Raw genomic sequence first — 14,531 nt, 5'->3', positions numbered from 1 at the left:
TTATCAGTAAAATAAAGGGGTTAGACTAGATGATCTCTGAGGGAGGTATAACTCTCTATGACTTTATGTTTGATATATCATGTGTGTCATTTCAACAAAGTGTGCCTACTTGTGTATAGTATGAATGGGCACAGATATGCATGAGTGTTTACACATGTATATATGGACACCCACCTCTAGATGCTCCTGTTGGCCACTTGCATAAACGTGAACATTATAGCTGAAATTACAACAGAGAATTACAGCTGGGCAGTATGATATAGCCAGGAAGACCCAGACTCAAATCATACCTCAGACATTTACTAGCTGGTTGGGTGACCTTAGTTCTAGTGCCTTGCTTCTGTTAATTATTTGCAATTTCTCCCTTAATACTCCAGTTTCTCTTGTCTCTATCTTGTTTGTACACAGATATTTTTAGTTTGTTTTCCCCCTTAGACTAGGAGCTCTGTGAGGACAAATTATATTTTCCCCTCACCCTTTAAAAAAATTCCAGCATTTAGCACAGTGCTTAGCACATAGTAGGCACTTAATATTTATTAACTAACTGACAGATCTTGAGCAAGTGACTTAATTGCTCTACTCTGTTTGCTCATTTGCAGAATGGAAGGGAAGGGAGGGCTTGATTGCCTTTAAAATTCATTTTTACTCTAAATCTATGATAATAATGAGCAGCAGAGGAAGATGAGAATGGTGAAGTGGATTAAGACATGCTAAGCGTTAAAATTTTTGGGTAGGAGTTTTATAAAATTGTGGAGAATGGTTTGGTAAACCAGTAACATTTATTTCTTAGAAGTTTAGTAGGAATAGGAAGAAAGAAACTGAGATTATAGCTTTTAAATCTTACATTATGTCTAAAACCCCAAAACCTCATACCAAAAGTTCTAAAAATACCCTACATCTAACTGCCTCCTAGGGCAGGATATTCTTGCCTGACAAAACAGGCCTATAACAACTACACTGTCTAAGATTAAATTCGCTATCTATCTCCCTAAGTAATAAAATAAGACTTTATCTCGTCCAATCTTCTTAACCTGGTATCTGAATCCAAACTGTCAGAAGTCAACTGCCAGATCCTATTGACTCAGAGAGACTGACATAGAACTCCTCAGAACTCCCACTCCCTAGGAAGTCAGAGAGAAAGCCCCATGCTAAATGAAATCTTTCCTAAAATAGTTGGATCAGCCATGGGCTAAGCAATTAGTCTAGCTGTTCTCACTTTCTGTTTCCTGACTATACTATAAAAGCTGGCATAGGAAGGAAATGGTCTTTACATAGATAAGTAAATATTGAAGCAGGCAAAGGAATATTAAGTGATTTCAGGGGAAACTAGCACTTGAAAAAGATCAGGAAGGCTTTCTGCAGGTGGCATCCCTCAAAGGTGAGCTTTGATGGAAACTGAGAATTCCAAAAAATGCAAGGGAAGAGGAAGGCTCTGAAATGGCTACTGCACTTATGGCAACATACTACAGTAGGAATGTATGCCAATGAACAACTTAGTTTAATAATGGGGAAAGATATAAGCACCCAGAGGGCAGAGGCCATTTCTTTTGTTATTTTTGTTGTTAATCTCTAGCACCAATACAGTACCTGGTACATAGGAGGAGCTTATGAAATGCTTGTTAATTGATTGAGAATTTCCCTCAATGACAGATTAAAGCCCTTTCACTCAATAGATAGTCTTCCAGAAAGGCCAGAAGAAAAGTATGTCAATAATGCTATACATGATCATGAGTTTCTCTGAAGTTAGCAAGACATCCTTAGACAAAGGTCACCCAGAAGGTCTTCTACCACATCCTTATCTGATGCCTTTGCAATTTGGTAGGCTGGGAAAATGCTTGTATTTTACTTCCAGAACCCAGAACAGTGAAGGATCTCAAGCTGACAACATACAGACTATTTTATGAAGCCAGGGATATTTATTTATTTATTTATTTGCTTTAAATTTTTAAAGTTTATTTACTTAATTAAATTAGAATGTTTTTCCATGGTTGTAGAGAGCCATTGGAGAAACAGGGTTAAAATTAGGGCCTGTTATCTGGATTCCTTACATGACCAATCCAGGCTGAGGCAGTCTTTGTGTTTGGTCCTGGTCACCTGAGCCCTGAAAAGCTCTGGTACCAGCAGGTAGGTTAATCCAAAAACAACTTGACCCCTCCAGGAGGCTATTAGGAGTCATTTAGAGAAATAGAGTCTGTAAGAGATGTTTTATCTGGATCCCATTACAAAATCATCGACAAGTAAAACTGTGTGTATGATTTTTCTGCACTGCATGTCAGATGCAGATAGAATGGGCCATCTAAGGTAAAAATCTAAGTCTCCTCTTTTGACTCATTTTCAGATCCCCACCTTTTCTTAATATTCTTATTGGAAAGCTTTGAGTCCTTAGCAGACCAGCAGCTACTGAGTTCACCATTTTTCTCCTTGATAATTAAGAATCCTGAACTCTAAAAAATATTACTTAGATAAGACTGGAGCTGGACAATCTAGTCCAGACTTTATCTGATCAGGTCCAATTCTATAAATCAGGAAGACAGGACTCAATTAGTAAAAATCTCCATGACATATATTTCTGCTCCCAGAATTAACCCCCTACTAATTGGTGGTTGGAATTTGGCCCTTGCCCTTGTACCTATCTCTCTACTTTTTAGACTTTAATGGGTTGTGTATGATTTGTAACTCTTTCACAGCTGTGACTCTTTCTTTGTGTTCTTTGATTGAAACCAGTATAAAATAAACCCCAAACTCCATAAGGTTGGATCAGCCATGGGCTAAGCAATTAGTCTAGCTGCTCTCACTTTCTGTTTCCTGTCTTTTCAATCTGACGCCATTAAATGCCACTCAGGACCCCTACCATACAGAGCTGGCTCTCTATACATGGTTACATATTAATGTTTTCTCCCATTCACTCCCCCTTTCCCCCTCCTGGAGCTGATGAGCAATTCCATTGGGTTTTTGTTCAAAACCTATGTCGATATTAATATTTGCAATAGAGTGGTCAAAACCTATTTCGAGATTAATATTTGCAATAGAGTGATCATTTAAAGTCAACATCCCAGACTCTAAACAATCACCCTAGTGCAAATATAAATAATATGGAAATAGGTCTTGTAAGAATGGGATTTGTACAAGCGGTATGGGACAAAAGGAGCCAGAGAAGGCAGTTGCTGACAGTTGCTGACAGTTGATCCCAGAGGGAATTCTGGGAAAGGGAGTTGGAAGAAGGAAGGAGAGGAGAGGTCTTCAGGTGGAGGCCTGGGAAGAGGGAGGAGGTAGACATTCCAGCTCGGGTCTAGTCCTGAGGGCTTCCTGAGGATCTTTCTTTGGAAATTGAAACCCTGATTCCCTGATCAAATCCATTCCATCACATCTCACCCATCAAGATTTCAACCACTGAGTCAGCTAAGTTTTTGAACTCTATTTTGGGAGCAATCTCTTAGTCTCCTTCTCCCATTACCCAACCTTGCTGAGAAACCCCCTTTCAGTCAAAACTTACAATTATAGAAAAGGATAGAAACAGAAAAGTAGAAATAGAAACAGAAGGAGAAGGGGCAGGGGGAGAAGCTTAGGAGTGGGAACCCCAAAGGTTTCCTCTTAAGTGATAGACCCCATAGAAATAGAGAAGAGGGCACCCCAAATCCCTTTGCCCTTCACCCTTTTCCCCAGTCCCTGAATTGCAAATAATAAAAGCCATTCAACAGTCAGATAGTATTCTAGAGTGCCTGAGAGACAACAAGGGAGAGGGGAACCACAGCTTGGTCTGGCAAGCAAGAACAGAGAACATATTGCTTATTAGATTTATAGATAGGAGATATAAACAAGAGACAGAGAGGACTGTGAGATGTACAGTGGATAATTTTGAATATATTAACTTGAAAAATTGAGTACATCAAATTGGAAAGAAATGCTGCCAAGATTAGAAGGAAAGTAGAAAACTAGGAAGGAAATTTCATAGATAGTCTCCTGGATAGACGTATCATATTGAAAATATTTAGATAACCTCATTAAATGCAAGGGAATAAGAGTTACCCACCAATTGATAAGTGGGCAGAAGATACAGAGAGATAGTTTTTCTATGAAGAAATAAATGCCATATATAATATATATATGTATATGTACATGAAAAATGCTCTAAATCACAATGGATTAGGGAAGTGCAAACCTAAACAGTTGTAAAGAATCATCTCATACTCATCATATTGGATAAAATGACAAAAGAACAAAACAATAAATGTTGGAGGGGATGAGGAAAAGTGGGGATACCACTAGGCTGTTGATGGAACTGTAAACTGATCCAACCATTTTGGAGAGCAATTGGAATTATACCTTGAGAGCTAGAAAATTGTCTATATCCTTTGGTCTGTTTCTTAAAGAGTTCAGGGGAAAAGGAAAAGAATCTATATGATCTGAAATATTTATAGCAGTTCACTTTGCAGTGGTGAAAATAGAGGCAATGTCCATCAATTGCAGAATGGCTAAACAAATTGTAGTATATGATTGTGATGGAATACTACTGTGCCATAAGAAATAATAAGCAGATTATTTTTTTAAAAACTTAGTGAAAACAACATGAGATAATGAAGAGTGAAATGAGTGGAACCCAGAGTACATTATATATAGTTACATATTCAATATTTGAAGAATAACTTCTGAATCTTTACCTCCAGAGAATGAATTGAGAAGTAGAAACACAAAAGACAAAACATGTATTTTGTTGAATGATGCCTTCTATGAAGTGGGGAGGGGAGGGACAAGAGGAATAAAATAACAATTTTTTAAAAAGACACTAAGGATTCTATGGACTCTGAGAAGTCTGCAGGAAAGATGTTATCTTTGTAAAGGCCTAAAGATAGGCAAAGAAATCTTAGGTATGAGAAATGACCAGTAAACCAGTAAGACTGGAAAGTAAATCTCATGAATAGGAAAAAAAGAAATATTTATTAAGCACTTTCTAAATATATTTTCTCTTGATCTTAATAATAAACATGAGAGGTAGAAACTATAATTATACCCATTTTACAGATGGGTGAACAGAGGCAGGCAGCGATTAATTGACTTGTCCATGGTCATACATCTATTAAGATGTTTGAGGCCAGAGTTAAAGTCAATCTGATCTTCCAGATTTCAGGCTCTGTGTACTCTGGTGCCACCTACTTGAAAAGAGAAATGTGTAATAAGCCGCCATCTTTATTTTGCTCCCAACTATGGGTGTTGCACAAAATTCTATCTTGGACCTTCTTGTCTTCTCCTTCCACATTCCCACTAGGCAAATTCATCAGCTCACATCTTATCTGTGCAGATGACTCACTTATCTATAAATGCTGCACCAGGGTGTCTCCCATGAACTTTACTCCTAGATCACTAATTTCCTATTGGAAGCCTCAAAATGAATGTCCTGTGGACAATTCAAAGGTACTATTTCAGAAATAAAATTCATCATCTTCCTCCCCTGGTAGAATTCCCTGTTTCCAACTTTCCTTTTACATTCAAAGGAATCACCATCCTCCCAGCAGTCATGGTTTACCCACACTCAGAATCTCATTGCCATTTTAAACTTCTTGTTCACACTTAGCTCACATACTTACCTCAAGTTAGGCAGCTAGGTGGTACAATGTCTAGAGAATACCGGATCAGGAAAGATCTGAGTTCAAATCCTGCCTCAGACACATTAGCTGTTTGGCTCTGGGCAAATTACCTATCTTTCCTATCTTTTTATTTCCTCTATAAAAAATAGGGACAATTTATTTGGGATGTTACCAAGTTGCTTAACTGTTCTTTGCTTTAATTCCTTCCATTTAAAATGTGGATAATGCTTGCATCTACCTTACAGGGTTGTCTGTAAGAATCAAATGTGAAAATAATTGTAAAGTACTTGGCATCAGGTCTGTGTAAATATTATTATTATTATTATTATTATTATTATTATTATTATATATTATTATTTTGGTGTTTTTATGAGGATCAAAGAAGACAAGATTTTTAAAGCACTTTTCAGACCTTAAAGAGCACTCTAAATGTGGATCATTATTAGGCCCCCAATCTTGTGCCTGCTCCTTATTCCATATGACATACGTCACCTGAGTTGGGAAAGGGAGATGCTAAATTATGAGACCCCAATTTTTTGCACATATTTCCTTAACACTATCTCTATATATGTCCCCTTCTCTATATTCCCATTACTACCTAGTTCATTCCCTTGTCAGCTCTCACCTGGACTGCTTGCCTCTCACTCCAGTCTCTCCTCCACTCAGCTGCCAAAGTGATTTTCTAGGGTTCAAGTCTCAACTTCTTATATCCTTGATGGGGACAGATTGTGGGCAATAATAGGAATGGGACCCTCATGCTCTGAAATCCTGCATTTCTCATTAGTTGGCAGTAGTTTAACATCAATTGCAATACCTGCAGTTCCAGCATTGATCAAACATGAATTGTAATTGTTTAGTTATTCGCTCTTCACTATAGATTGGTAACATTCTATGGAGGCATCAGCTTTGTACCTTCTCTGTTTTATTAATTGACTACATTGTTTTTAGAAATAATCAATTACCTCTATTGGTTCTACAATGCACCATATCCCCTTCCCCGGTTTCCACTCTGGAATGGCATCAAGACCTCTCCCTGACCAATGATGACAAGGTGGACAATGGAGGAACATGGAACCTGCGCACTGAGGCCCCCAATCTTGTGCCTACTCCTTATTCTGTATGACATACGTCACCTGAGTTTGGAAAGGGAGATGCTAAATTATGAGACCCCAATAAATATATGAACTCTGATCCATAAGGTGTGGAAGCTGTCACTCCATGGAGGAAGCTTTACTCCTGAGAGGAAGCTGCCACCCTATAGCCAAGCTGCTACTCCACACTGTCAGCACCAAAGACGCTAACCTACTAGCTCCTGAGCTCATCCAGCAGCCCTAAGGCTACCTGAGCAGCTCCCAGACTATTCTACCAGCTATTATAACACCAAAAGTCACTTCTTCAAATAAAATTCTCTTCTTACTTCTGGACTGAATTGAGTCTCCCATTCTTGGGGCAAGACCTTGCTACAAATTTGGGTATGTTTCTCCTACTTCACCCTCTCTAATAAAAATCCAGTGATTCCGTATTACCTCCAGGATCTCTTGGGTGATATTTAAATCTCTCCATAATCTTGTCTTTTCCTGTCTCCTTCATCTGCTCTACTAGCCAGTCATATTTGGCAAGTCTCCTTGCTTTTCCATGCACAAAACATTCTAGTTTCTGTTTCCTTGTCTTTGAAGTGGTCAGCCACACGTCCTAGAGGGCTTTCTCTCCTTACCTTTCTTTGTTAAACAAGTCTAGTCAACAAGAATTGACTAATTGCTTACTATGTGCCTGGATTCATGATAAATTCTGGCAATACATAGAAATGCAGAACAAAAGAAAACCCAAAAAACCCAGTACCTGGCCTCTAGTAGCCTCCAGTCGAATGGGGCAGATAACATGCCAAGGACTTTGTACTCATGGGATACATACAGAACAAACTAGAAAGGGAAATCCCTAGCATTTAAAGAGAATCGGAATAAGCCTTCTGCAAGAAGGCAAGTTCATAGAATAGACCTGAAGGCAGTGGGAAGATGGAGATGAGGAAGGAGACAACTCTATGCATCAAAGGCAGCCAATGCATCTTGGGTAAGGAATAATCATTAAGGACATCAGTGACATGAGATATGAGAAGTGTAAGAAGTCTAGAAAAGGAGGAAGGAGCCAGGTTATGAAGGGCTTTAACAGCCAAACAAAGCCTTTAATATTTAATCCTGGGGATAATAGTTGAAATTTATTGAATGGTGTATGTGTGTTCATTTGTGTGCATGTATGTGTGTGTTTGTATGAGAGAGAGACAGAGACAGACAGACAGAGACAGACATGTTCAGTCCTAGTTTTAAGTCATCCCTCCATCCTGCCTGAGAGGAGGAGCTGAGAAGAGCTGCTCGCTCTTATCTGATGTGGAGAGGACTCTCCCATGTGGCAATGATGTGCCATAACAGGCGTTGTGTCTCCTCTCCCAGGCAAGACATTCTATCTACAGTTATCTCAATCCAATGACCTTTCATTAAGCACCTACCATGTGCACAATACCACACGGGGGGCTGAGCACACAAAGAGAAGCAAGACATTCCCCCCAGCCCTTGCGAGGCTTAGGTATTCCTGATGTTTTCTTTCAGCAAAGCGGCTCTCCTGGGATTCCTCATCTTCCTACTGTCTGGCTAACTTCATGGCTGAGACAGGGCTGAATTCTAATTTTAGATTCCTGGAAGATTAGAGCTGAAAGAGACCTTAGACTTACCCTTAATAGATTCTATTCTATTCATTTCCAAATTTCCACTCTCCCCTCTAGTGCCTGATACTGTGCTCTGAGCCTAGCAGAGGCTTGGCCAATGAGTGCAGAATGTTAAAAGAAATGCTGGAATATTGGATCTCGACTAGGGATCACCAATTCCTCACTATGGATGGGAAAACTGAGGTCCAGAATGGGAAAGTGACTTGTCTAAATTCATGTAACAAGTTAGAGCCTGAGTCAAGAATCCAGGTCTCGATTTTCAGGAAGAAGGCATCATTGTGAGGTATACACACATATATGCAGAGGTGTGCTGGAGCCAGCTCAAACTGGCTTCAGAGAGGCAATTCTTACATTTTTTGGTTGAGCATTTGAACCTCAGAAATTGGGACTTGATTTATTATTTCATGATTGTTTAAACTTAAAAGAGTGATGGAGAAGATGTTAATAATGCATAGCAAACTCAGAGGGTGTTCTGAATATATTTTCTCCTGGAGAAATGGTTGCTAAACATTTACCAGAACATTCCTGACTCTCTCTGAAGAGTTATTATTACATGGGCAGTTATAAACTGAATGGTCTGAGCCTTTCTAGTTTGTTCTTGTGGTCTGTAGGAGAGTTTAAAGTTGCCAAAAAAGTTACAGTCAGATCACAGACTCCAAATGGATGGAAGGACCTTAGGGACCATTTAGTATAAATTGAACTTGAAGGAAATTCCCTTTTACGACAAACTGACAAGGACTCGTCTCTCCCTTGCTGGAGGAGCTAATACATATGGAATGTCCCGCAAACTTTAAAGTGCTAGAGAGGTACTAGATATTATGACGCTCATTCTCCTTATTCATTATTACTAACTTCCAGTGAAGAGGACCCACCACCTCCCAGGGCAGCCTACTGTAGTTTTAGATAACTGCAATCAATTATTAGGAAGGTTTGACTTTGTTGTTTAGTCATGTCTGACTCTTCATGACCCTATTTGGGGTTTTCTTGGCAAAGCTACTGAAGTGATTTTGTCTTCTTCACCTTGTTTTACAGATGAGGAAACTGAGGCAAACGGGATTTAAGGACTTGCCCAGGGTTACATAGTATCTGAGACCAGAATTGAACTCATGTAGAGCAGACTTTCTGACTCAGTGTCGCCACCTGGCCACCCAAATTTTCCTTACAACCAGCCTAAAGGCAGTGTTTTGTATCCTTCCACTTCTCTGCTCACTGGGACAAAGCTCAGCTGTCCTGAAAGCCCCACAAAATAGAAGAAGGTGGCTCTCAGTTCTTCACAGTCTTCTCTGGGCTACATATAATAAAAGTTAGCATTTACACACCACTTTAAGGTTTGCAAAACAATTTACACATGTCTCTTTTATCCCTGCAACAACTTGGGGAGGTAGGTACCATTATAATCTCATTTTATATATGAGGAAAATAAGGCAGCTAGAAGTTAAATGACTTGACTAGGGTCACATACATAGTAAGTGCCTGAGACCAAATTTGAACAGTATTAATAAACAGAGATGTTTATGTATGTGTTTATATACATGTATGCACATACATACACAGGCACACCCATCTCATTGCCCCTTTTCTCCACCCATGTATCTCCCCAAACTCTGTCTTCACTAGCCATGAGCTGACTCAGTTTCTCACAAATATTTAAAGCAAACTCCCTTTGATCTGCCACCCATTTGAACAATAGCCCTATCCAAGAGTGCTGGAGCCAGTTCATATTACCTCTTGCTCACTGATCTGATTGTTAAAATTTCAGGGTGAACATTTACATCCCAGAAATTGGCAACCACTACAGATGAGGTCTTGGTTTCTTGTTTTATTGATTGTCGAGGGTTAAGAAAATGACGGAGAAAAGAAGACTGAATTTAAAGTATTCCTTGTGCATTTTTTTAGAGATTCTATTGTTAAAAATTTAGCAATACACCATTGGTCTTATTTTTGTCTTCTTTTTTGAAAGACAATCTCACATTAATTCCTTTGCTTTCTTTTCCTAGACCCTATGCAGTGAAATTCCATTTGTAATCCACTGATTGTCCACTTAATCTCTGCCTGCCTCAGTTTCCTCATATATAAAATGATTATACTCTCATCTACCTTTCAAGATTGTTGTAGGGATAAAATGAAATGATATTTGTAAAATTCTTTGAGAATCTTAAAGTGCTATATAAATGTTACCTACTTATTAAACAAGGCAGCTAGGTGATGCATCAGAGAATGGCAAACCCTGGAGTCAGGAAGACCTGACCTCAGACACTTACTAGCTGGGTGACTGTGGGCAAGTCACTTAACCCTATTTGCCACAGTTTCCTCATCTGTCAAATGAGCTTGGGAAGGAAGTGGCAAACCACTCCAGTATCTTTGCCAAGGAAACTCCAAATGAGATGCAAGATGGGTGGCGGAGTCACTAATAACCATTTTTGTCCCTCCAAGGAGACTCAATGATCCATGATTACACATGCAATTTCCTCTTCTCTATTTACAGATTATAACTCTAGTAGACTGCAAATTTATTGAAGGCAAAGTCTGTTTCTGTTTTGTTTTGTTTTTCAATTTTAATCTCTAGTCCTTGGTACAGTGCCTTACATATCATGAATGCTTAATTAATGGTTAAGTGACTAAGGAATAGAGTGGAGAAGGTTTTGGACTTAGAGCCAGGAAATCCTAAATTTGAACCCTTTTTTAGACACTTAGCTCTGTGATCAGATTAACTATACTCAGCCTCAGTTTTCTCATCTATAGAATGGGGATAACAATAGCATCTACCTCCTAGAGTTATTTCAAGGATGAGATGAGATAAATGGGCAAAAGCACTTTAAATGCTAGTTTTTATTATTGAATGGAAGTCTGGTTTCATTTATGTGTTAATATTTATGATAGAAAGATAAAGTATTTATTAAGCGTTCCCTATGTGCCAGGTGATAAGTGCTGGGACTACATCAACATGCCAACAAGATGGGTCCTTCACTCAAGGAGCTTATATTCTAATTGGAGAAGACAAGGTGGAAAGTCCTTTCTGAGATCTTCATAAGAGTCCATGGGGATGGATTGCAAGGTTCTAGTGGGAAGGAAGGAGTGATGGTGGTAATGAGGTAATGAACTCATGTCAATTTATTTTTGACATGTCAACTTGTTCAGTGAACAAAGATATCACACTTAGAGTCAAACTACTGTTTAGAGATTGTTTGTAAACCATTATCCTTAGATACCTCAACTGTTCTTTTTTGTCATTCTGTAATCTTTCATGTGGATTTGAATAGCATTGTATTGGGTATGGCACTTGGTGTCAGGAAGACCTAGGTTCTATTTCTTTCTTGAACTTTTATGAGCTATAGAACCTTTGATAAACTCTTAGCTTCCCAGTTTCCCAGTGACTGCTCCTTATTACCTGTGTGGCTTTGGTCAAATCACTTTTTTTCTCTGGATCTGACTAAAAAGAGGGGTTAGACTACATGCTCTCTAAGAGGCCATCTCCCAATTTATGGTCTTATAATTGTGGAATAATTATTCAGCACTTAGTGACCAAACTACCAGTGATATACATGTTTATTTGACTTGTGTTAGTCCTCGGGTCACAGATTCACCTTACCAGTTGGATCCCACTGGAAATATTCCAATAATGTTGACCATCCCAGATTTTACATGCCACTAGTAGATCAATATATCTCAGAACCCTACATGAAGCATGAGAACAAGGCTTTGTGGAGGCAAAGAGATAAGTATTAAGAATGACTTCCATTTCTGTAATCATTTCACATTCAGAGAATACTTGGCTGATCCCCCAGTGCAAGGATAGTACTCCTGTGGTCTTTCAACATCACAGGCTACCAACCTTTGGCAATTCAGTAAGGTAGTAGGTGAAGATGCATTTAAGCTGGAATGGATTTAAGCTGGAATGAGTCTTGGAGATTGTCTAGTCCACTCCCTTCATTTTAAAAGGTGAAGATTCTGAGACCCAGGAAGTGGGGTGACATGACTAAAATCATATAGGTAAACATCAGGGGTAACACTTGAACTCAGGTCTTTTGATTCCAGAACTAGGGGCTTTATGCCCATATTATATGCTGCCTCTATTTTCTGGGAGAGAGAGAGAGAGAGAGAGAGAGAGAGAGAGAGAGAGAGAGAGAGAGAGAGAGAGAGAGAGAGAGAGAGAGAGAACACACATTTTTTTGGCCAGGTTTTTGTTTTGTGGAATTTGGAGGTGGGGAGTAGTTAAAATAGATGGAAGCTGCAGCAGAGAGAGGAATATCCTTTGACATTATCATGGTCCAACAATGTAATAAATTATCCTAGGAGACTTAGAGGTTCTCCCTCAATAGAATCTACTGAGCTGAGGCTGTGTGACTATTGTCTAATTGGGTTATGGTGTAGATTCTTTTTGCAAGGGCAGGTTTGACCCAATGACCTATAAGATGCCTTCCAGTTCTAAAAGTCTGTGATTCTATGCTGAAAAGCTCTTGAAACATGAAATTCTTATACATCTCCAATGAGTGCTCAGTCATCCAGCCTCCACTTGATGAACTCTGGTGACAGTGAACTCACTATCCCTTGATGCATTTGATTCCATATTGGGCAGCTCTCATTGTTAGATCATCTTCTCTCCTACTGAGCTAGAATCCACCTCCCTCTAGATTTCAATCATTTGTCCTAGTTTTTCCTTCTGAGGCCAAGCAGAGTTAGTTTAATCCCTCTCCCACATTAGGACATAAGTCCAAATCCATGGAGAAATCACTTATTCTCTCTAGGTCTGAGTTTCTACCTCTGTAACCCAAAGGGATTGGACTAGATGATTACCTCTAATGTTTACTCAAACTTTAAATCTATGAACCCCTTCCTGACACTCCTTTCCACTGCACCAAGCTATCCCCTTAGTTTTCCTACTATTTTACCAAGCTCTTCTATGAAGTCAAATAGTCTTTGACCTACATCCTTAATAGAGAATCTAAGCTTATATCCATTTCACAAGCCACTGTTGCTATGTTCCCTCACTTTCCCCCCAAAGTCATAAATCATATTTTGAAAGTGTGTTCTTTCTTTGCATCTTTTTTCAATCAGAGGCTAATGGCCATATATCCAAACCCCAGGAGACCAGCGCTCTTTGAGGTCTGATGCCTGGAAAAAATGCTTAGAAACAGATACCACATGGCCTAAGGAACTCTGTTAGCTGAAATCTATTCCAGGGTTCTCATGCCTCTATGTATAACTTGTTCCTGGTCAGTGGTGCTAATGAGACCCAAGTTAAAAGTTTGCTCTGAAGAGAAAGACTCTTTACCATGGCCTTAGGCTGTGCCTTTGACTTTGACTAGCCCACATGCAGACCACCACCTTGGGAATAGATGTCATTAGTTCTGGGGTATGGGGTGTGTTCAACAATGGGTAGGAGAAGGAATGCTGATTTCCCACAAAGAGTTCAGAACATTTTTCTACCTGAGGATTGATTAATGGTAACATCTTTGATGGAATCATAGAATGTCCTGGTTTCATGATATGCTGTATTTTTATCCTCTATTTACTGGAAACTTACTAATTCTTGGCAGTCCAATTAATGATCCAGGAATTTCTTCCCCAACTATTCCTTCCTGTATGGATTTCTCCTTTCTGTTTAGAGTTGTGGGAACAATGAAATATATTCATGGCAGCTCCAACTTTGAAGTAATACATATGTGAACTTTGGTATTTTTCACTCTTGAGAGATCTCTAGCCATCAGTTTTCCTTATCTGTGTAGTAAGGTTCACAGTCATGGTACTGATTCTTCCCTTCCTAAGCTTGAACTGAAAATCAAAGTAGTTAATCAGTATGCAAATATGCAAGTAAACAGTTTATAGAAAGCATTACTAAAGTCACAAAATCTAGATTCAAATCCCATTCTTCACCAGACTGTTAACTTTACCCTTCAAAAAATTGTTTTTTATTCCAAATATGATGAATGACAAATGCATTTCTCTGTCCATAGTAGAAAAGAAAAAGACATAAAACTGTAGAGTAGTATGCCATACTTCCTCTAAAAAGTAGGACATCTACAAAGGAGAAGAGGATAAGGAATGTAATGAGTTTTTATTCTTTTATTAAGTCTTCAGTGACAAACTCAAGACCTATGTTAATTAGGGGTAGCTATGTGGTGCTGTAGATAAAACACTAGGTTTAGAATCAAGAAATTTGTCCTTCAAATATAGCCTCAGATACTTATTAGCTCTCTACTTTGGTCTACTCACTTAACACTATTTGTCTTAGT

The sequence above is a fragment of the Gracilinanus agilis genome, chromosome 4, assembly GCF_016433145.1.
Source record: "Gracilinanus agilis isolate LMUSP501 chromosome 4, AgileGrace, whole genome shotgun sequence".
NCBI lineage: Eukaryota > Metazoa > Chordata > Mammalia > Didelphimorphia > Didelphidae > Gracilinanus > Gracilinanus agilis.
This window is presented reverse-complemented; position numbering follows the sequence as displayed.